The sequence below is a fragment of the Schistocerca cancellata genome, chromosome 5 (genome assembly GCF_023864275.1).
Source record: "Schistocerca cancellata isolate TAMUIC-IGC-003103 chromosome 5, iqSchCanc2.1, whole genome shotgun sequence".
NCBI lineage: Eukaryota > Metazoa > Arthropoda > Insecta > Orthoptera > Acrididae > Schistocerca > Schistocerca cancellata.
In genome coordinates, this window is record NC_064630.1 from 246,858,466 (window position 1) to 246,881,970 (window position 23,505).

At 43.0% G+C, this 23,505-nt stretch overlaps 1 protein-coding gene across 5 annotated transcripts in view; it reads left to right on the plus strand.

The window, feature by feature from the left end:
- The first annotated feature begins 3,259 nt into the window (after window positions 1–3,259).
- Window positions 3,260–23,505, plus strand: part of LOC126188995 (negative elongation factor D) — a 235,693-nt gene continuing 215,447 nt past the window's right edge. For 3 of the 5 annotated variants that reach the window (XM_049930796.1, XM_049930794.1, XM_049930798.1), the window contains exon 1: window positions 3,262–3,319. The gene's annotated coding sequence lies outside the window, so the exon portion shown is untranslated. Of the gene's footprint in view, window positions 3,345–23,505 lie in introns of all 5 variants that reach the window. The other 2 variants (XM_049930797.1, XM_049930795.1) reach the window with 1 other exon arrangement.

The window sequence follows — 23,505 nt, forward strand, 5'->3', positions numbered from 1 at the left end:
TCACTGAACACTTCAGAAAAGGCTTCAACGCCGCCAAGTCGACAGCTGCCGTTTTTCTGGACTTGCAGAACGCCTACGACAAGATCTGGTTCGACAATCTCGTGCACAAGATGCTGACACAGACCCCTATACTGGATATCTATGTGAAGATTGTGGATGACTTCTTCTGTGGTAGGACATTCCTCATGGCTCACTGGAGAATGCGTTCTGGTATTCGCCCATTGACAGCTGGCACTCCACAGGGATCTGTGCTATCTCCCATTCTTTTTAACATCTACGTGAATCATATGCCAGTCATCCCCAAGTGCCACCTGACACAATATGCTGATGACACAGCACTCTATACCACTGGACGTAGCACTGACGCTGTCATCGCCCGCCTCCAACGGCAGGTGGATGCCACCATTACCTGGTGCTGGACAAACAAAATCGCGCTTAATGCCGTCAAAACTATGACGGTCAATTTCACGAAACGGCGCCCAGTCCTCCGCCGCAATATTTTGATTGCAGGCGTGCAGGTGCCCTGGTCCCCGACGACCACCTATCTCGGGATCCGGATGGACCACAAGCTGCTGTTCCACTGTCATGCAAAGTATGTCGCCAACAAGGGGTAAAAGCTAACCAGGGCCTTGTCTCCCCTTTAGCGCAGTAGGGACCTTAACTTGCCTACCATGCTCCGTATCTACCGGGGCGTTATCCTGCCTGCCCTCACATATGGCTCCACTGCAATGGTCACGATTAGTGTCGCCAGGATGCGGATGTTGCAGCGCCTGCAGAACAAGGTTCTCAGGTGCAGCCTGCACGCCCCGCCACTCACGTTGATTGTGACTCTCCATGAGGAAGCAGATATCGTCCCCCTCAAGGAGACCATATGCAACAACGCACAGCGGCTCTATGAGAAAGTGGCGGCACCATGTTGGCGCTACACATCCACGTCGCTGGCATCGCCATCTCGTTCCACTGACCATCCTAGAGGAATCAGCTTCCGAACAGGACTAGCGCTGGGTCACTGCCCTATGGTTTATATTTACTGGCTTACCAACATAGACCGCAGAAGGCTGGTGATGCTGTAGTGTACCGTATCACACAGAAAAAAACCCATGTTGTAAGGCTCACTTACGAGAAATCCGATTAGAATACAGTTTCTGGCATGTCTAATGACTTGGAGGGAAATACACCCAATACAACGTTGAAAGAAATTTAATTGGTTGAAATATATAATATTTCCATGTTTCTTAGTCCAGTAGGCGCAAGTGAACTCCTAAATACCATAATTTTTTTGAAGAGTAATTATTCACCTGGTATTGATCATAATCCGAATTATGTATAATTCTAGCAGAAAAAAAAAGTCTCTCCTCCATTAGATACATGCAATTCATCCTTATCAAGTGGTGTCTTCCCACTGCAACTAAAAACAGAAAAAGTAATTTTCCTATATAAAAAGGTGATCAGTATTCTATGGGTAATAATTACCTGTGTTACTGCTGTGAGGGTTTTCGAATGTTATTGAAAAAGTGTTCCATTCACAATTAACTAAATTCTTCAACAAGAGTAGTATTACTTCTGGGTGTCAGCATGGCATCAGACCACAGCGATCAACTGAAACAGCCACTTTCAACCTAACTAAATCGTATCTTAAATGCAGTGAGCAATCACAGAAAAATCTCACATTTGTTCTCAGATCTAACAAAAGTTTTTGATGTGACGGATCATTCTGTGCTCCTCAGAGTGCTTGAATGGTATGGTGTAAGAGGTGCTCCAAATAAACGGCTTAAATCGTGTTTGGAATGTCGCTCGCAGGTGACTGAAATAAAATATGTGGAAGGAAATGAATTCCAGGTACATCTTTCAGAACCATGTGGACGAAGCCATGGCGTTCTACAGCTCTCAGTTATCGGCTGCTTTCTTTTTTTCTTATTCATTAATGATTTCCCATTACGCTTTAGGCACTCAGAACCAGTACTGTTTACAGATGACATGTGTCTGTTGACTGAAGGAAATAAAGTGGACGATTTTACTGAGTGTGCATAATATATTATGAAATGAGTATCCAAATGATTTACCAGAATCAGGCTAGTAGTTAACCCCCCAAAAATGGTTCCCATGAATTTCCACACAGACGAAACTAAAACTGAAGCACATTCAATAATATGTATGGATAACCATAACATTAGTGCTGTTACTGAAACCAAGTTTCTTAGGATTCACATCCAGGGAAATCTTAAATGGAACTCACATACCACATTTCTAAATTCAAAACTAGCAAAAATAAGTTATGTAGGAATAATTCTTCGCAGCAATACTATTGTAGAAACAGTTACGGCAGAATACTTTGCTCGTGTGTGTTTGGTACTGAAGAATGGTCCCATTTTCTCTGGAAATGTACATGTGACCAAAACAGTTTTCAAGAAACAAAAGGCAATTATAGGAACAGTGAAACAACCAAGTAGCAGAAAACCAAGTAAATTTTTTATACAGATCTTAAAATCTTACCCCTTCCCTGCATTTACATATTGGAAGGAGTTAAGCATCTCAAAAAAGATATATTGAGAAAAAAACCTTTTTGCTCAAAAGAAAATTGTCCTTTATCACAGTACCTGATCAGAGAGTGATATACATGTTATTCATTGCAGCACCACATGATGCCAAGATGGTGTAGCCTTTATCATGGAGGAAGAAAACTTCATAACAGATCATTAAAACATATAAAATTTCTTCCTGAACAACAAAACTTTAAAAGGTTTGTGACAGCGTATCTACAGCAAAACTGCTACTATTTTCCGACCGTATCTTATGCATAAAATACTTTACTTCATACTTTCAACTGTAGAAATAAATGAATGGTAAACGTACAGTATTTAATCAAATGTGTAATTATTCACTGTATGGATCCAGTTTGATGTAAAAATATAAATTAATTATGTTTGATGGTAGTAAAACGAAGAGCTAAATTGGTTTTCAGTACAATAGCATGTGTATAATATTTGTACTGAAAAAGTGATTTATATGGCTAAATAAATAAATAAATTTCAAGCTTGAATGGAACGGAAAGGTGCCCTAGTAACTGACAGAATGTGTAGTACTGTCTGTTATGTACTACACGTTGGTTCTTAGAAGTAGATGCAGATGAATCTGAAATCCATGCATTTTGATATTGCATTGGCGCCAATCATCACTTCTTGCCAATAACGAGCAGTTATTGTACTTGTATCTTTGACATGTAATCATCTTTGAGAATATAGTAGTATTGTTTGTAAATGGTGGACACTGGACAGGAGGTTGGTTTGTTGTACGTAGCCGGCCTGTGAATTTATTTGAGGTGTGTAGTTGAGAAGAATCCACATGTAAGGCTCAACTTGTGTGCTTCTTAATTAAATTACTTATGCTTTAATGTTTTGTGCCCCGGAGCTTGCTGTACGTGAATATCCAGCGTTTGTTAAATCTGTACCCCGATTTATTTTAGTTTATGTCCGTTTTGTAGAGTTCACCTTGAGGGAGTTCCGGTACTATTTTAATTACCGTGTATTATTTTTTTAAATCACGATTGTGAATACTGCCCACTTCTGTCAAGATGTCTCTCAAAAGCCATAATTGTAGTACATCTCTTGTTACGTGTTTTTTGAAGCTTTACAATGTCTTTGTCAAACGGATAGAGGAAGAAATTTTTGGGGAATTGAGTTCCTACTATATTTTACTCGAAGTTTTATGCTGACATTTTATTGGAGCGGACTACGAAAACTGCAGTGCTCCAGTCCGATTGCTTTGCCGTGAAACGGCATTAGATTTGATGATGCCATTGTTTAACCTTTCCGTAAAGTATGTATCCATATCGTTGAGAATTTAAACGGGGAATAGCACATTTTGAAGTTTAAAATTATTTAGTGGGCCATTGCAAATTTGGGGGGGGGGGGGGGTTGGGGAACTAATGTCAAGTGTGTTAATGGATTGTATGACTGGAACGGGGAACATACTTAAGAGTATTTTAGAATATTCTGAGGTTAAAGGTGGTAGGAGAAATGATCACTTCGGGTGAAGAAAATACTATTTTGATGTAAATTAAGAATTGTTGTCTTGCCACATAAGAAATTGGAATTTAGTGTTTTTCCTTCCACCACTCTCAATTTTTCTTTTACCAAAAACCGTTGTTGTGAAGGTGTTTACAGATACTACAGTAAATAAGTGCCCAAATTGCTTGACCTGTAACTTTTCAAACTGGAACTAGTTATTGTTGCACTGTAAAGGAATTTGTGTTGAATCCTTAAGAGGATACAGAATGGTGTTGAAGTATAATTCAAAGAATTGTTTTTAATTTTAGAAGGCTTACAGTGCAAAATACCATGCTGAAGAAAGTGAAATTGTTCTTTGCTACGTAAGGGAATGCAAAGCATTTTTCTTTTTCCTCATCTCGCATCATAATCACTGCTTTGACTTCAAAATGTCTAGCTGGTACAGCAGAACCAGGCTCTGTAGCTCTGCATTAAATTATTTTTTAGTTTCCTGTCTACATATTTAATTCTTGTAGTTTGTAGCCGAAACAGGTGACAAAGCAGTTCTCTCTTTAGTGTCTATTACATCAGAAGGATTTACAATTATGGTTGGTGACATTTGCCAAAATGATTATGATTCGAAATGGATAGCGTTTGAATAAAGTGATTCTACAACTATACTCTTGGGGAAGGCGCACTTGTCAATGTTGATGCCCCTGCTACCAAAAGCCCCTGACTAAGATTGTGTTTCATGACTGTTTTTTGAAGTGAGTGTATATAGCAAACTGGATTACGCAAAAACATCGGGTGGGGGGGGGGCTATCCTTCTGTCCATTTTTCATAATGCTCCACTGTAGGCCTTCTAGGTTTACCAAAAATAGACTACTTTTACCACAAATTGTTTCATTTCTGCAGTATAAACAATAAATAGCTTGATAATTCATGACCACAACACCTTAAGCTTATAATAGAAAAAAGAGAGGATGACACCAGAATTCTGTTTTTCATAGGGTTACACTTGTCCCCTTCAAGTTCCTCCCATTTTGTTATAGGCTGAAGTGGGGTAAGTGTAACCACGTTTTGGCATAGTTCAACTTTGACATCAAATTGCCAACTTGTTATTGAAGATATGATTTTGAAACTTCTCATGCTTAAAGTTTGGCTTATTGACTTTTAAACAATATAAATTTTGTTTTTGAAAAAAATAAATTATATGGTCAAATAATTTTCAAAATTTTGTGTTGTGAGGTTACACTTGCCCCACAGTTCGGGGCAAGTGTAACCCCGCATTGTTGTACCCATACAGAGCATTGTAAAAGAGACTTGGGGTAAGTGACCTGATTACACAATTTTTACTGAATTTGAGGATTTTTAAATTATTAAAATCTTAAATTTTACTCAAGATATGAACTTTTTTGCACACGCCTCTTTGTATATTATGAAATACACAGAAAATGTTAGCTAAACTAAAAAATAGGTGTTAGCCTAAACCATAAAACACTGAAACAGAATGCTTCATAGATGATTTATTTTTGTTTGAGGCTAGTAATTTATTAGTTTAAATTCTACAAAAGTAATATTTTTTTCTTTAGTAGGCAATTTAACAAAAATAATAAAATATCTAGTATCAAGAGAAAAGAAAAATTCAATTTATAAGTTCACTTTCTATTATTTTTCATGGTAATTGAACTAAAGTTGTTGGCAATTTGTGTTTAATACTAAACTGCCCTAATTCAACTTATTATATTCACACTTAGGCCCCAACTATTATTTAGTCACTGAATGTTGTATGAATCAAATGTAACACCAAATGTCAGGTCTCCGCAGTGACCCAAAGTAGGCTCAGGCAGCACTGAAATGACATCAGAGGATGGAACTTCCGTCTCATCTCTTCTATCCGGCCAGTACAATGTGGTGCCACGCTTTGTCTTATTTTTGCATCTGAGGAAAATCACTTCTGGATCTCCTAAATCACTAATTTTGGTAACTTGGCCAATAAAATGAACTTTCTTACATTTTGTTGCAAAAGCTACCAGAACATAGTTTCAAACTGTAATTTTATCTTTGGCTTCAAAAAAAGTTTGCCTTCTTCTTCTTCACAGTTTATCATTTCTTTCCTGAGGTCATCCAGTGTTATTATGGTCCCATTTTCTTCACTACTTATTAAAGATAGGCCTCCTTCAGTTTCACTTCTTCGCTTTCTTCACTTACTGATTCAGCTTCGTCTTTTTTGTTACTCACATGAGCAATCAGGGATTTTTTTTCCACATTCCAAGATGCCATTTCGGATAAAGTAACAGCACTTTGTTTGGAAGATTTACTTTTCATTACCAAGCCCTTTTTTATGCCGATGATGCTTTTTTGTTTTGCTTTCTCCTTATTATTCTTGTTTCCGTTAAAACCTTTTTCTTTATAGATGGCATCTTCAGCAGTGATAACTTCAGCTCTTGGTGCAATCCTTTTCTTCTTTGTTTTACCAGGGAGACTACACTGTCGGACTGTTTCCAATAATGAGATTTCAAATGACAAATCAGAAGTTCCAGAACATAATGAAATATTGATTAGTTTGGGAATGGTTGAGAAAGAACTCTGATACTGGGAGAACTGCAGGGCTCAGTAGATGTAGGCCTATAAAATTCTGGAGGTTGTTCAACTGGAAGCTTTCCAAAAATCTGAGTACTTTGTGTTAGAGACATAGCTTCCACACGGTCTATGGCTGCATTATCGTGAGCTGGCAATGGATTTGTTTCTGCCAAAGATTTGGTATGAGCTACGTATCTTTTATATGCCTCCGGATCATATTTAGTTTTATCAATTACTACTCTACTGTAAGGGAATATTCCTGCTTTTTGAAAACCACTTTTCAACAATTCAGGTGGTGTTTCATTCCATACAGCAGCGATGAGATTGGAAAAGTCACGTTTGCTAATTTTTACCCCTTGATGATGTCTCTGGTGACGAGTTAACTTTTGGTCCCAAGTAGATTTCACACCCTTAAACACTGCTACACCCATTGGCTGCAGGATGAATTATCATACTCAACATTGTTGTCAGTCAAACAATGCTTCACATACTGTACTGTAATTGAAATGGTGGCATTCTTTACAGTTCTGTGTCATTTTATAAAAGGAAACGTGGTTTAAAAATATAGTAGACTTAAATAAAAAATAAAATATATATCACACAAACTCAGTAGACCTACAAATCCAGCACATCAGGTATTCTGGTATCCATATGTACAGGAAGGCCAGTTTAGTTGATCTAGTGTGATAGCAAAAACAAGGTTATGGCTTAAATAGATAAGTATGTTCCAGTAAGTTTGTTTGGGGCAAGTGTAGCCCCCCCCCTGGTTACACTTGCCCCAGCCGATTGGTTACACTTGCCCCACATGGGAAAAAGTTGGGGTAAGTGTAACTATGCCTGGCATATCAAGAGCTTTATCAGAAGAGTAAAACAAATCTCATATTTGAAATTATCTTGCAAAAGTTAGATTGTAACCAAAAAATTGTGCCGTTATCTTTAAAACTGCAAAAATGACAGACCACCAAATTCTGAACATGTCACTCCCTCGCAGTGTGAAAATGTAGACATCAATTCAAGTCCAAAAATTAATTACCAGTTTATGTCAGATTTGACAACTTATGGTTAAATATAACAAAGAAAGGAGTAAATTAACATGTGTGATAGGTCAGAGGTAAAAATACAGCTTCTTTAAGGCACCATAAGCCGTGGTTACACTTACCCCACTTCACCCTAGTTATCATCATGTTCCAGGCTGTGTTCTTCAAATCAGTCTTACAGCTTAATCATGACTTCATGATACACACTTTTTTAAATATATGCACATATGTAATGTCTTTTCTAAAACTTGTCGTATATCATAGCCGAAGCTCTTTCAATCTATCAGCTTTCTCTTTTTCTAGTGTAGGGCAATTTGCTGATATTCTTTGGGTAATCTTTTATTATACTAACAAAAGCTAATTCTGAGTCTTCCATTTCGTGAACACAGCACAGACTTTGAGTACACAGTTGTAATAGCAACTCTCTTTAGTGCACAGATGTAAACAACATGAGAAACAAAGGGGTTAAATTTTAACTGCCTTGCTGAAAACTTATTCAGTAGTGGCTCCTACCACTGCATACACATGGCAACAAACATGAAAATACGTATAAATAAGACAATAACATCTCCCTCCAAAAAATAAATCAAACTAACGGAACAATTGAGGGTGTTAGGGAGGGGACAACCTAAATATAATGTTAAAAGAAAGAAACACCATTATCCCAAAACACACAAGATGATGAACAAAAAAAAATTACAAAATCTCCAGGAATCGGACACTTCCCTTGAACTATATAATTCAACTGCAGCAGACTATACCAAAACACCAACGCCTACAGCAAAAACTATGGAAATTGGAATCAGACTTTTCCATTGACCACAGCTGACAATACCAAAACACCAGTACCTACATACGAAAATTGGAATCGGTCGTTTCTCTTGACCTATATAGGTCAACTATAACTATTGATACGAAAAACCACCACATACAACTATAAAAAAAAAAGAAACAAAAAACACATCATCTCAAACATTCAAAACTCGAACATCCCTACGTAAATTAAAACACATTCAATACACAAAACATTACAACTTGAGAAAAATAGACAAAAAAAAATTACTTAACACCAACAAATTTCGCCACTGCAAAGTAGTTCAGTCGGCCCAAACATACACGCGAACAGAGGATCCATCAAACACAACACCACAAATCTACAAATACAGCTAACTCAAACTCCGCGCCGTAATGATGTCACACTAAAACACCCTTATGTCATGGGTCAAAGCAAATGGGTGGAATCGGACGCTTCTGTTGACCCCATTACTTTACATACAGATTGTCTTTAGCATAAAAAGGGGTTTTTAAAACTGAGGCTTTAAATAATTGTAGAATCAGTTTGCTAGAAAGCAAATTGTTCTTTATACAAGCACATAAGAAAACAGACATGCATAAAGTAGATAAAAGTTACAACAATTAAGTTGAACAGAAAAGTAATTGACAAAAAGTATTGTAGTGACTGGCTGAGAAACAAAACAATCTACCATTAATTCCCCTTTAGACAAAAAAGGTGGTTTCATCTGTATTAAAATCTCTGCTAGTCATTTGACATGTCCTTATCATTCAGAATTTCAGATACATCATGGAATCAGTTTCTTAATTTTCTTTCCACTAATAGAACCTCTAGCTCCACATTTAGCATCATTTTGTGAAGAAACGTTGTTACTCTTGAGACAGCCATTACATCACTTTTTTCCACGTTGATTGTTTGCAACAGCTTTAGAACTTCATAAAGAGATTTTCGTTACTATCTGAAAACTGTATGTTTGAGCAGTCCATAATCAAGTCTATAAACCTTTTTCCCCCTCAGACAGGATGTAGGCCACAGTGCTCAGTAGACTGTTGTGGAGATAGGGCACAGATTTTAATTCTTAATGTTCTTGGAGCTTTGTTAAACCTATTTGCAGTAGCAATCTTCATTCTGTCAGGAAAGCCTACAGTGAATTTTTAACTTTCCTGGGAGATCTCTTATCCTTGTCTAGCATTACCTCCAAACAGCGTAAATTTCTTCTGAAGTTTTATTTAAACTTGTAGAATATGAAAAACCAAGTATGTATTGCTTAAAGAAAAACTGTGAAAGTAGACTTCTTCAACATAGAGCTTTTCAAAAATTGACACCAGACAAGAACAAAGAAAGAAATGCATCTATGTCTAATTGAATAGCACATTTCATGTTGTTTAAAATGGGCTATTGTGTAAAAATAATCTTAAAAGTCCCTAATTACATCAGAGTTGCCTTATGCGGGGTAAAATTTTTGTATGTCGGTATCGCACTTTCAGACACTGTAGCACAACAAACCGACAAGAAAAGAACGATTCTTGGGTATATTTTTAATGTGCTGCAGCATTGAAACTGCATATTTGCAGAATAAGCAAGTGTAAATATGAAATCCTCCAAATGCGGCACATTGGATTTGGAAACTGTGAAATCGAGATGGCGGTGTACAGTGTGCTTTTGTTACACAATCAGAGCACAGGACACGTGATCTAGTTAGCCAGTTACAGTGAGTAGACGTGATCTATTCAGTTGACAATAATGTTGCTGCGAGTACATTTAAATTAAAATATGTATAGTATACGAACATGTAGAGCCATGCCTTCATATATGATCTTGGTCCTGCTTTTTCTTTTCATCAGAGATGTGGTTGGGTGGGATGTAAGACATCTTATGATGCGAATGAAGCAATGACATTTCTATTCCTGTTTGAGAGAAATATATGGCTCTTTTATTCCGAATATGTAGTGGTTTCCACATCGCAATTTCTGAGGGTATGTTATGGCATGGGTGTAACAACAGAACTTAATCCTAGAACATTAAAGGGGAGGACATTGTTACTAAGCCATCATGAGTTTTACTGTTCCATATTTTATGCAGAGGAAATCATTATTTATAGTTTATGCACTAGTTGATTACAATTATAAGGTTTCCATTGATGTTTCACATTAAAAATAAGTACAAAATATCCTGTTTTACACCCTATACTAACAGTTGTCTGTTAAAATTGTGGATTAGTACCAGTAGCAATCATTAATTCTAGGAGGGTTTAGCGATATAGGGTTAAATTGGTTGCAGTGAAGCAATGACTTTGATATTGTTTGTCGTTTCACTTTTATTCTACGAATAGGTCGCGATTCCAGGAGTGTGGTGACAAGCATGGTCTGTAGCATAGCCAGAGGTCTAGGTTAGGTTGGAATGCAACAGTTTGGTTGTGAGTTGGTGAAGCCCAGAAGTTAGGTTGGAAAGCAACAGTTTGGTTGTCAATTGACAAAACAAAATTTGAGAAATGGAAACACAACAAAGACCGTTAGATTGTAGGAAATAGGGTGTTCAGTGAAATTCAACGAAGGTTGAAAAGTTCTTCCTCGTGCCAGTTGAAGGAATTGTTCAGAATAATAACAGAAAAGATCCTTCCAATGACGACGTTGTTTGTGACAGCTACAGTTCATACAACACCCATGGTACTGAAGGTTTCCTGTACCATACAGTGAACCATAGTCTGAACTTCATAGATATAAAAGATTGTTACATTCATGTATGCAACATGGACAGAATGTGGCAGTACGTCAAGGATGCCACCCCATGATGTTTCAGAAAAACCAAACATTTCGCGGGTTACGTAGCTGAGGATGTGTTCTGTCAAGCATATTGCCATAAAAAATATTACCTCACATATTTGTTGAAGCAGGTAAAGTTTACCCACCCTGTGGAACTGTTGTGCTGTAATTCTTTAGAAAAATGTTTGCAAGCTGACTAGCGACGACTATTCCTTGCCATTCGGGGAAACCGGTGCCTTCCGTTTCCTCACCATTACTGGTATGTTACAGCATTCCTTTGCTTGGTACTGTACATCTTGTACAATACATTGGGATATCTACTTTATTCGTGTTTCATTCTTAAAATTTTTTCGTTGTTTGTGTTTTCGGGCATCGAAAATGTAATGATATGGTGAGAAATGAGGTTCTTTGCTTGAAAAATGGTGACTGAGAGCGGCAGTGTGGAGGGAACAATATCTGGGAAACCAGCAAGCCTTACATGCAGAGGAAAGACCCTCTTTTCGTACTCACTGCAACACACACAACTTGGCAGTTTAATAGCAGTTAAAAGTATCAGGTAAAGCTCACTATCTTGCGTGTGTTTTAGGACTCAATGGCTGTCAAATCATGTGCTAATATGAGGGTAGAGAGCTCTTCAGTGTCGTCTCCCTTCCCAGATGTTCAGTTGGTGAAGAAATGTGCCACATTTAGGCAGACACACACACACACACACACACACACACACACACACACACACACAGCAAACTTAATACTGTAACACCAGTGCATAGTTTGCAAAATGTGACTCCATACAGGAGACTGTAGTCCGACTAAAATTTTTGATAGTTGAAATCTGTCATTTGCTGTTACAGTGTTGTCACAGTGACCTTCAGCTGCTGCTCGTTTTAGTGACACACAAACAGGGCAGGGCTCTTTACAAATGCTGTTAATGTGAAACAAGGAGCAGTGTTGGAATTGGGGCACGAAGTACATCAGAAATGTGAGATGCTCTGTTGATGGCTGATTTAAGTGACCAATAACTGCACTGTGGCCAATGATGTGTTTCGCAGCCTTGCATGTAGACTACCACTACCTTGTAATGTGCGATGTATCTGAGAAAAAGGCAGTCAGTAATCTGCAACAGAGCTTAGATCACAATCGCTTTGTTCACAGCAATTAAAGTTAACCTCTATGACCAATCTCAAGACAGGAGAAATTTGGTGTCAGCACTAAAAGTGAACTGTATTTCTCCCTATCATCGGTTGCTTGAAACAAATCTCTCACTGGCTACACGAGCTGCTGTGTTACCAACCGATGAAGTCCTCATTAGCACTTGGTTGCAGATTATAGGTGACACAAGCAGAAACCGAACAAAAAAAAAAGTGATGAAAGGAAAATTACAGCAAATAAAAAAGTCAGAGTGATGATGAAAATGGTGTGTCAAAGCATTTGAAATAATAAATTTACATTTAAACCGATTAATGGAATTAAAATAATAAACTTAGATTTTGAAATTAAAAAGAAATGTTATAATTGACAGGATTTGAACCTATGACTTTTATGTCAGCTTAACCATTGCACTGGACCTTATCACTGGGGTAAGTAATTACGTTAATGCATGTGGTGACCTTTTTTCAAGGATGAATCGCAGCCTTCAAAAATTTGGCTTTATGCAGTGTTGTTCAAACCTTTTCTAATGTAAGATGATCACTGTGATTATGATAACAGAATATGTGACACTAAATCACGTCTTGTGCAGAAGTATCCAGTAGTGTTTGGTAAGTGCTATTTATGAAATGTATGTATTTCATTAATGTGTGTGTGTGTGTGTGTGTGTGTGTGTGTGTGTGTGTGTGTGTGTGTTTGTCGTTGTTGTTGTAGTTATCATGGGCGAAGACATCTGAAGTAAAATTGCCAGACCCATGATTCAGGATTGAAACACATCAAGAAAGAAAGGCCAGACAAGGAATTGGAAGTTAGCTGATCAGTTGTTGTGGCAGTTTGGCAATGACGAATGGTTTAGAGTGAGTTTGAGTGCCCAGATTGGAGCAAACCAGCTACAATGTGTGAAGTGTCATCTGTCAAGTAATTGTAACCAGACGACTGTATGGATGTCTTCCATATAGTTATGGTCTTCTTAAATTTTCATAGTTTCCCAGAGGTGTTAGTGCCTTGGTGATCTGGGTCCCAAGTACTTAGTGTCGAACAGTTTAGTTGTATTTATAGAACATTACTTGACGGATTAGCCGTATGGTGTGGCTTCTTGTTGATAGCAAGTTCATTTCATAGTTCAGTTTGTGCGCATATTCTTTATATGTGCTATTCAGATATTCCATTATATTGTGTGATGGGACTAGTCTATAGTCTTTAACATGTCATCAAAGATGAGGTCGTTTGAGATGGAGTGCTAGGCTGTGGGCAGGTCATTGAATCACAGGGTAGGGAGAAACTGTTTAATTTGCATTTACTTCATAATTATTAACTCACCCATAAAAGTTCTTTGCTCCCTCAGTACACATCATTATTTGTATATGTGGTTGTGTACTCACCTGTAACCAACTCTGTCATTGATCTTGGACTAAAATGCACAGATCGTGTTCTGTTTGGGATATTCATTAATAATTGAGAGTTGCAAATGTCGGAATGGGGTGGGTGTGAGTTGTCTGAGTGAGGTGGGTGTGAGTTACAGTGTAACTTTTACAAAGCCTTATCAGAAGTTCTTGAGAAACATTGCTGTCTGTTATCATTTTTAAGAATGTTGTTCATGTTTTACAAATGATGCTTTCTGCGTATCTCTGCAGTTCACGATATTGCTGGCTACGCTATTCCACAATCCCACATTGCCCTCTTGGGCAAATTTCTAGTGGAGGTGATTTGCTATTGCCAAGCTTTATGCACACAATAACGGAAATAAATAGTACCAAATATTTGGTGTCACATTGTCGTAAAATATATAATCTCATGAAGTACAACACAAAACAAACACCAAACTTTACTCTCACTTGATGGCTGTACAAGGTTTAACTTTATATCGAAATCGCTGTTACAAGTTACATTTATGTGGAACTTGAGAGACTGCTTTTACTGTGGTGGTTGCGTACATTTTTTTGTCATCTTCAGGCAGCTTACAACTGGTTCTCAGCACATCCTGGATGCTTCAGTCCTTGTCTATGAGGAGAACTAAAGCTCACTGGGTCATTCCATGTAAATTGGTCCAATTTTAGAAATCCTCTTGCAGTGTACCTCAGATTGTGTTCACGTATTGTGTGTAGCAGCCTGTACAGTGGAACCTGGCATAGCAAGCATATTTTCTTCCAAAATCTTACTCGTAGTGTGAAATACTCATTAAGCAAAACATAAATTAATGTAAAACACAATAATGTGTTCCACGCAGAAAAAGTACTAAAAGTTTTATCTTATTCAAACAAAATTATACTTACAGTATTACGTACCTTATTATTCACAATACATAGCTAATTCTTTTTGACTAGGAATCAATCTATAGTCATTTGTTTCTGCCGACGTTTCAACACTTCACGAATGTGCGACACAGTGTTATCATCAAAGGGTGATGATTTTGCAACCGATTCCTGTGCTTTCAGCCTTTCTCCAATTGCATCAGAAGACTGGTGCTTTGCTGTTACTGCCAACTCCTCCTCCTCCTCTGAACTACTCTTCACAAATTCTGCTGTGAAACTCATTGCAACTCCATAAAGTCTTTGGTGGGCATTTGTTGGCTGTGATCTTCCACAAGCTCATCGATATCCTTGTTACCCACTTGTAGTCCCTAGCTCTTGGCCAAAGACACAATTTCGTTGACTACAGACTCCATGGCTACTCAAATGCCTCAGAGTCAAATTCAACAACACACTCCGAGTAAAGCTTCTTCCAAGCAGAAGTGAGAGTTCTCTTGGTAACCCCTTCCCTGCATCTATTTGATCATCTTTATGCAGGCAACTGTGTTGAATTTCCGAAACTTTCTGAGAGTGATATTGGTAGCTTCAGCCAACTCAAAGCAACGTTAGAAAAGTGCTGTAGTGTAGAGCTTCTTAAAGTTAGAAACCATCTGCTTGTCCATAGGCTGGAGTGATGGAGTGGTGTTGGGAGGCAGAAATTGGATCTTGACGAATTGAGATTCTTCGAGGAGGTGGTTGTTATAACGTCAAGTTGAACACATATATTCCAAAACGACACAACACATGTAAGTCACACAGCAAGTTGACAAAGCAAGACATGTGGACAATGTAACATTCAAATCAGCACTGAGTCCAAGTCTGGCGGCTGCTGGCTGCTTGGGCGCTTAGGTGGTGCGGCTGCTGCATGCCTGGCAGGCAGCGCTGCATATAGAGGACGCGCATAAGCGCAGCGGCACTTTGAAAGATCGGCGAGTCACAACACTTTTCCCCCCTTTGAATTTTTTGCACTGGTCTTGATGGAGGTGGCCTTTAGATTGCTAACATCCATAGGTGTTGTTTGACTGGCTGTAAAGTCTCGAGGAGGAGGCTTCCCGTACGGACGGAAGTGTCCCCGATGATAACGGGTCGAGATGACAGGAGGCATATGGGTCTAATCTGCCGGGGCCCTGTTTGCCAATCTGCCCATTGCAGCAAGTCCGGTTGATCTAGCAGGAGACATGGGTGATGTGTCGGCGTCTGTAGGATAAGGAGGCGAGTAGAGTTGCTCCAACAGATTATGGTCATCTGGTTCCTGCACGGGCACGTCTCCTGGTGGTGTCCGTTCTTATGCTGGCACTGAGATGACGGTGAGAGGGCTGCGTTGTGAGTAATGAGAGATGCCAAGATCCCGAGCGTCAGGTAGAGCCGTAGGTGGTGGAACGGCATTCGGAACAGGCGTTGCTGGCACACGAGGCCGAAGCTGGTCTGAATGATGCACTGCAACATCCGTGTCCATCTGTATTTCATACAGGCATTGGCCACGGTGTCGTAAGATGCGGCCCGGACTCCATTTTGGCTACCTGCCATATCCCTGTACCCATACAAGGTCGCCGGCGGTGAACCGGCCAAGTGAAGGCACCCGCAGCCGTGAGGTGGAAGGCCGCAGAATATGAAGTAGCGTGCGGGGCTGTCAGCCATGTATGAGCTCAGCCGGGCTGTGGTCACCCAAGGGGGTGAAACATTAAGAAGCCAGAAATTGGAGAAGCGCATCATCAGCAGCAGAGGAAGTCAGGAGTTTCCTCATCTGAGCCTTAAGTGTGCGGACCAGTCGTTCAGCCTCACCGTTTGATTGGGGATGGAACGGAGGGGCCGTGGCATGCATGACACCGTGACGAGTACAAAAATCCGCAAAATTGGAAGAGACAAGTTGCAGACCATTATCAATAACAAGAGTAGAGGGAAGGCCTTCCAAAGAGAAAATGCGAGCGAGAGCACTTATGGTTGACGCGTTGGTAGGCGACATGCAACGGACAATGAAAGGAAAGTTAGAGTAGGCGTCAATTACAAGTAGCCAATAAGTACCTAAAAAAGGTCCCGCGAAGTCAGCATGAATGCGCTCCCTGGGCTTCTCAGGCGAAGGCCACGGTGACAAAGATGACTTCGGGGCGGCGGCCTGTGACGCACAAGGGCTGCAGGCAGCGACCATGTGCGCTATTTCAGAGTCGGTGCCAGGCCAGTACACATGACGCCGCGCCAGAGAATTTGTGCGAGAGACACCCCAGTACCCTTGGTGAAGGAGGCACAAGACCGAAGCACGCAAAGACGCAGGTACCACAACACGCGGCAAAGCATTTTCGGTGGAAAGGAGGATAACACCATCCCTAGCCGTGAGGCGGTAACGCAAAGCGTAGTAGTTCCGCAACGGATCAGAAGTCTTAGCGGACGGACGATCTGGGCAATCCTTCTGAATACAGCGTAAAACCCAGGAGAGGGTAGGGTCAGAACCCGTAGCAGCCGCCATCCGGTCCCTGATGATGGGGAAACCATCCACAACCTGCTGCTCGGCAACATCCAGGTGGAAACACAAAAGTTCGTCCCTATCGAATGCCATATCAGGGCCCACGGGAAGGCGAGACAGTGCATCAGCATTTGCATGTTGAGACATCGGCCAGAAATGAATGACAAGTAAAGAGCCCAACGCTGGAGGCGGTGTGCAGCCTTGTCGGGAAGTGACATTGATGAATGAAACAAGGAAACAAGTGGTTTGTGGTCCGTAACAAGATGAAACTTGGATCCATAAAGGAAAACGCCAAACTTATGAAGAGCATAAATAATGGTTGAAGCTTCTTTTTCAATTTGAGAATATTTTCGTTGGGCATCCGTGAGTGTTTTGGAGGCATAAGCAATGGGTTGTTCAGAACCATCAGAAAAACGGTGCACAAGGACTGCACCAACCCCGTATTGAGAGGCGTCCGTGGCAAGAACGAGATGCTGGCCAGGTCGATAAGTAGCCAGGCATGGGGCCTGTTTCAGCATAGTCTTCAATTTCTGGAAAGCTGCATCGCGTGACGCGGACCAGTGAAAAGGCGTTTTTTTATGCAACAGGCGATGCAACGGCTGAGCCACCGAAGCAGCAGACGGTAAAAACTTGTGATAGTATGCTATTTTCCCCAAGAAGGCCTGCAGTTCCTTAACATATGTAGGGCGAGGAAGGGCATCGATCGCAGCGACAGTTTGCTGAAGTGGACGAATACCATCCCATCCTAGTCGCCAATTGTTATAACGTCAAGTTGAACACACATATTCCAAAACGACACAACACATGTAAGTCACAGAGCAAGTTGACAAAGCAAGACATGTGAACACGGTAACATTCAAATCGGCACTGAGTCCAAGTCTGGCGGCCGCTGGCTGCTTGGCCGCTTAGGTGGCGCGGCTGCTGCTTGGCTGGCAGGCAGCTCCACATATAGAGGACGCGCGCAAATGCGCGGCGGCACTTTGAAAGATCGGCGAGTCACAACAGTGGTCTTGTGAGTCTGGATAATGGGCAGGAGCATTGTCCATAACAAGCAAGACATGGAGTGGGAGATTCATCTCAAGCAAATATTTGGCACAGAAGGACCAAACCATTCATTGATCCAATCACAAAAAAGATAAAGACCCTAAGCCTTGTTGCTGGACCTCCACATCACGTTTAACTTGTTCTTCTGGACTTTACACTTCTTGAGGGCTCATGGTGTTTCTGAATGGCAAACAAGCAACAGATTAATTTCCAAATCGCCACTTCCATTATCACACAATAGCAGTGTGAGACAGTCTTTCATTGGCTGATGAAGTTCTCTGTTGCCTTTGTGTCGCAGCTGGCTGCTTCAGCATTCCTTGCAGTGCTGTGGATGCTGGTTCTTATCTACTCGAAACACCCACAGCTTCCCTTAGACACTTCTTCGCCTGCTGATCCTGGCATCATCTTAACGAGGGCAACAAAAATCGTTCTCACCTTCTCACAACTGATGTTCTCATTAATAGTGTTGCCTTGTAATTGCTTTTCATTTATCCAAATAAGGTGCGTTCTTTCTACATTGTCGAGAATACGAAGCCGTTGGTTAGATACTCTTGTCATTCCCTATGAAGCATTTGTCTCCTTAATCTTGTTTTTGTTCTTGAGGATAGTGCAAATAGTTGATGTAGATTGTTAGTATGTGCGTGCTAAATTAGCAATGCTCACACCACATTCGTGTTTTTCAATGATTTTATGTTTCATCTGAGGTCATTTTCTTCCACTTATGGTTGTCTTCTTGCTGCTTTAACTTCGGGGACATTTCTGCAAAGGTTATTAAAATTTGCATGCAAAAAAATGCTGTTGTTGTTGTTGTTGTTGTTGTGGTCTTCAGTCCTGAGACTGGTTTGATGCAGCTCTCCATGCTGCTATATCCTGTGCAAGCTTCTTCATCTCCCAGTACCTACTGCAACCTACATCTTTCTGAATCTGCTTAGTGTATTCATCTCTTGGTCTCCCCCTACGATTTTTACCCTCCACGCTGCCCTCCAATACTAAATTGGTGATCCCTTGATGCCTCAGAACATGTCCTACAAACCGATCCCTTCTTCTGGTCAAGTTGTGCCACAAACTTCTCTTCTCCCCAATCCTATTCAATACTTCCTCATTAGTTATGTGATCTACCCATCTAATCTTCAGTATTCTTCTGTAGCACCACATTTCGAAAGCTTCTATTCTCTTCTTGTCCAAACTATTTACCGTCCATGTTTCACTTCCATACATGGCTACACTCCATACACCCCCCTGCAGGTTCGGGGGTTAGAATAGGCCCGCGGTATTCCTGCCTGTCGTAAGAGGCGACTAAAAGGAGTCTCACATGTTTTGGCCTTATGTGATGGTCCCCTCTCGGGTTTGACCTCCATCTTTCTAAATTATTCCGAAGAGCGAGCCAATTGGGGAAGGGCGCCTTACATGGTGCACTGTATCCGTCGTGCAATTAGACCTTTAGCCGGCTTTCACGTCGTTGCAATGGTGTCCCGCTCGTTTTCGATCTTTAGGGCGGGGATACGTCCCTGGGTGCGATTACCACGCTGCCCTCTGCAGTGTTTCTTTTAACTGCGACGACGACCTTGGACAGTTTTGCACCTAAGATCCAGCACGGTAGCCAGTCCGTTGTGGTGGGGCCGCCATGTACCCTCTTGGTTGTAGCCCCCTGACAACACAGGGATCGCTCTACTGATGCCTGCGCCGTTAACTCCCCACGTATGCCAAGGAGTAGATGCCTATCCTCCTGGGGTATCAGGACTCCCGGCAACGGCCGTCCTGCCAGGTGGCCTTTGCTGTGGCTGGGTGGCGCCCGTGGGGAGGGCCCTTGGTCGGAGTAGGTGGCATCAGGGCGGATGACCCGCAATGAAGCGTGGTACATCATCTCTCGCTGGCGGCCAGCCGCCAGCAGTCTCTAAGCGTTCTCGGGCTCAATTTAATGCTCAGAAGTACGATCCGAAAACGTTCCCCTCCCTGGCCACGCCGTGGGAAGAGCGTAAGTCCCAGGATGGAGGTAACAGTTATTCGCCCCGATTCTTAGTTTGCACGAGAGCTGATGGGGAGTCTTTTCTCTCCACAAAGCCTCAGTTCTTCGTCGAGCATTTAGAGGACAAGTTTGGGGAGGTGGAGGGCTTGTCTAAAATGCGCTCTGGCTCAGTACTGATACAAACGGCATCCTCCGCCCAGTCACGCAGGTTACTTGCTTGTGACAAGTTGGGGGATGTTAACGTTACTATTACTCCACATAAGAGTTTAAATATGGTCCAGGGTGTTATTTTCCATAGGGACCTCCTTTTGCAGTCTGATGACGAGCTGCGCGCCAACTTAGAACGTAGAGGTGTTCATTTCGTCCGGCGCGTTCATCGGGGTCCGAGGGACAATCAGGTTGCTACCGGTGCCTTCATCTTGGCCTTCGAGGGTGATACGTTACCGGAAAAGATCAAGGTGATGGTCTACCGATGTGACGTCAAGCCCTATATCCCTCCCCCGATGCGGTGCTTCAAGTGCTGGAAGTTCGGCCATATGTCTTCCCGCTGCACTTCCAGCCTCACATGTCGAGATTGCGGACGCCCATCTCATCCCGATACTCCATGTGCCCCGCCTCCCATCTGCGTCAACTGCGGGGAGCACCATTCACCTTGCTCGCCAGACTGCAGAATATTCCAGAAAGAGCGCAAAATCATGGAATATAAGACCCTGGACCGACTGACTTATACTGAGGCCAAACGGAAATACGACCGATTACATCCAGTGCGAATGACAACTTCCTACGCCGCTGCTACACCACCTGTGCTAGCCCCATCAGTTTCGCGCCTTCCGGCCGGATCGACGAGTGGTACAACTCCTCCTGCCCCCTTGCCAGTGGGGGGCTCTACCCACCGGGTTGCTCCTGTGCCACCTACCTCAGGAGCAACACCATCCCCCCCATCGGGGACGTTGGTCCCCGCTTCTAAGCCGGAGAAGTGTCCAACTTCTTCAGCTTCTCACGCTCGCAAGGGGTCCCTTGGGTCCCTCCCTTCCCAGGTTTCCACCGGCGGGAAGGCTGACGATCGACAGTGGCGTAAGTGCCCACAATCTGCAGGTCGAAGGGCTTCCCGATCCTCCTCAGTCCCGGAGACTGAATCGGTGAAGCCCTCCCAGCCAGTTAAACCCAAGGAGCAGCGTGAGAAATCAAAGAAAAGCAGCTCTAAGCCCAAGGAACGCGCGGTGGTAGCCACCCCATCGCAACCTTCTAGCTCTGCGTCTGGGGACGAGGTGGAGATTCTGGTGTCCGCTGAGGACCTCGATCTCGCCGGTCCCTCAGACGCCGTGAATAGCAATAGCACTAGCACGGGTGCTCAATCGGAGGCAGCAGGTGACCCAGCGGCGTAATCTGCCGTCCCAGTCCCGGCACGCCTTTCTCAGCCATGGACAAAACCATCCTCCAGTGGAACTGCAGCGGTTTCTTCCACCATCTAGCTGAGCTCCGCCAACTTATCAGCCTTCACCCTTTCCTCTGCATTGCTCTGCAGGAAACTTGGTTTCCAGCAATGCGCACCCCCGCCCTCCGTGGCTATCGGGGTTATTATAAGAACCAAGCAGCTTATGAAAGGGTGTCTGGTGGCGTCTGCATCTATGTCCTTAACTCTCTTCACAGCGAGTCTGTCCCTCTACAAACAGCTTTAGAGGCTGTCGCTGTTAGGGTGTGGACGCCGCAGGGTCTTACAGTCTGCAGTCTTTACCTTCCACCGGAGGGTGATGTCGCGCAGCATGTCCTGGCTGCGCTGCTAGCCCAATTGCCGCCACCTTTCTTATTACTGGGCGACTTTAACGCCCATAACCCTCTGTGGGGTGGGTCAGTGGCAACAGGTCGAGGCGCCACCGTTGAACATTTATTGTCGCAGCTCGATCTCTCGATTTTGAATGATGGTGCCTCCACACACTTCAGTGTGGCGCATGGCACCTACTCCGCCATTGACCTTTCAATCTGTAGCCCTAGCCTCTTCCCATCTGTCCACTGGAGTGTGCATGACGACCTGTGTGGTAGTGACCACTTTCCGATTTTTCTGTCACTACCACAGCGTCACTCTTCTGGGCGCCCTAGCCGATGGGCTATGAATAAGGCTGACTGGGACTTCTTCTCCTCCACTGCCGCTATTGAGTCTCTCTCAACTGATGCCATTGATGCGGTGGTTACATCGGTCACCGCCGGCATCGTCACTGCCGCCGAGTCTGCCATTCCCCGTTCTTCTGGGTCCCCTCGGCGGAGGGCTGTGCCTTGGTGGTCGCCTGAGATCGCTGAAGCGATTAAAGATCGCCGGCGGGCGCTCCAGCGTCACAAGCGACATCCCTCCATGGACCACCTTATCGCCTTCAAACAGCTGCGTGCGCGGGCCCGCCTCCTTATCCGCCAAGGCAAGAAGGAGTGCTGGGAGCGGTATGTGTCCACCATTGGACTCCATGTCACTCCATCGCAGGTCTGGGCCAAGATTCGACGGGTCTTCGGCTATCGGACCCCTGCCAGCGTCCCTGCGCTCTCACTGAATGGAGCAGTTTGTACTGACTCCGACGTCATAGCAAACCGCTTAGCAGAGCATTTTGCTATGAGTTCCGCTTCTGCGAATTACCCCCAGGCCTTCCGCTCCATTAAAGAGCGGATGGAACGTCGGAGCCTTTCTTTTCGCACCAACGCTTCTGAACCCTACAACGCTCCATTCAGTGAGTGGGAATTTCAGAGTGCCCTTGCCGCTTGCCCTGATACCGCTCCCGGGCCAGATCGCATCCACTGTCAGATGCTGAAACACCTTTCAGTGGACTGCAAGCGACGCCTCCTCGACCTTTACAACCGTCTCTGGGTCGAGAGTGAGTTTCCGTCGCAATGGCGGGAAAGTATTGTCATCCCCATTTTGAAACCTGGAAAGAACCCTCTGGAGGTGGACAGCTACCGTCCCATTAGTCTCACCAACGTTCTTTGCAAGTTGCTTGAACGGATGGTGAGCCAGCGCTTAAATTGGGTGCTGGAGTCTCGGGGCCTTCTGGCTCCGTCTCAGGGTGGGTTCCGTAAAGGCCGCTCCGCCACAGACAATCTGGTGAGCCTTGAGTCGGCCATCCGTATAGCCTTTGCCCGCCGTCAGCACCTGGTCGCTGTCTTTTTCGACATGCGGAAGGCGTACGATACGACATGGCATCATCACATCCTTTCTACGCTTCATGGATGGGGTCTTCGGGGCCCTCTGCCGATCTTTATCAGAAATTTTCTGTCGTATCGTACCTTCCGCGTGCAAGTCGCGGCCTCGTATAGTTCCTCCCTCGTCCAGGAGAACGGGGTACCCCAGGGCTCTGTCCTCAGTGTCTGCCTGTTTTTAATTGCAATAAACGGTCTCGCTGCGGCAGTAGGAAATTCTGTCTCCGCCTTCCTGTATGCTGACGACTTCTGTCTTTACTATAGT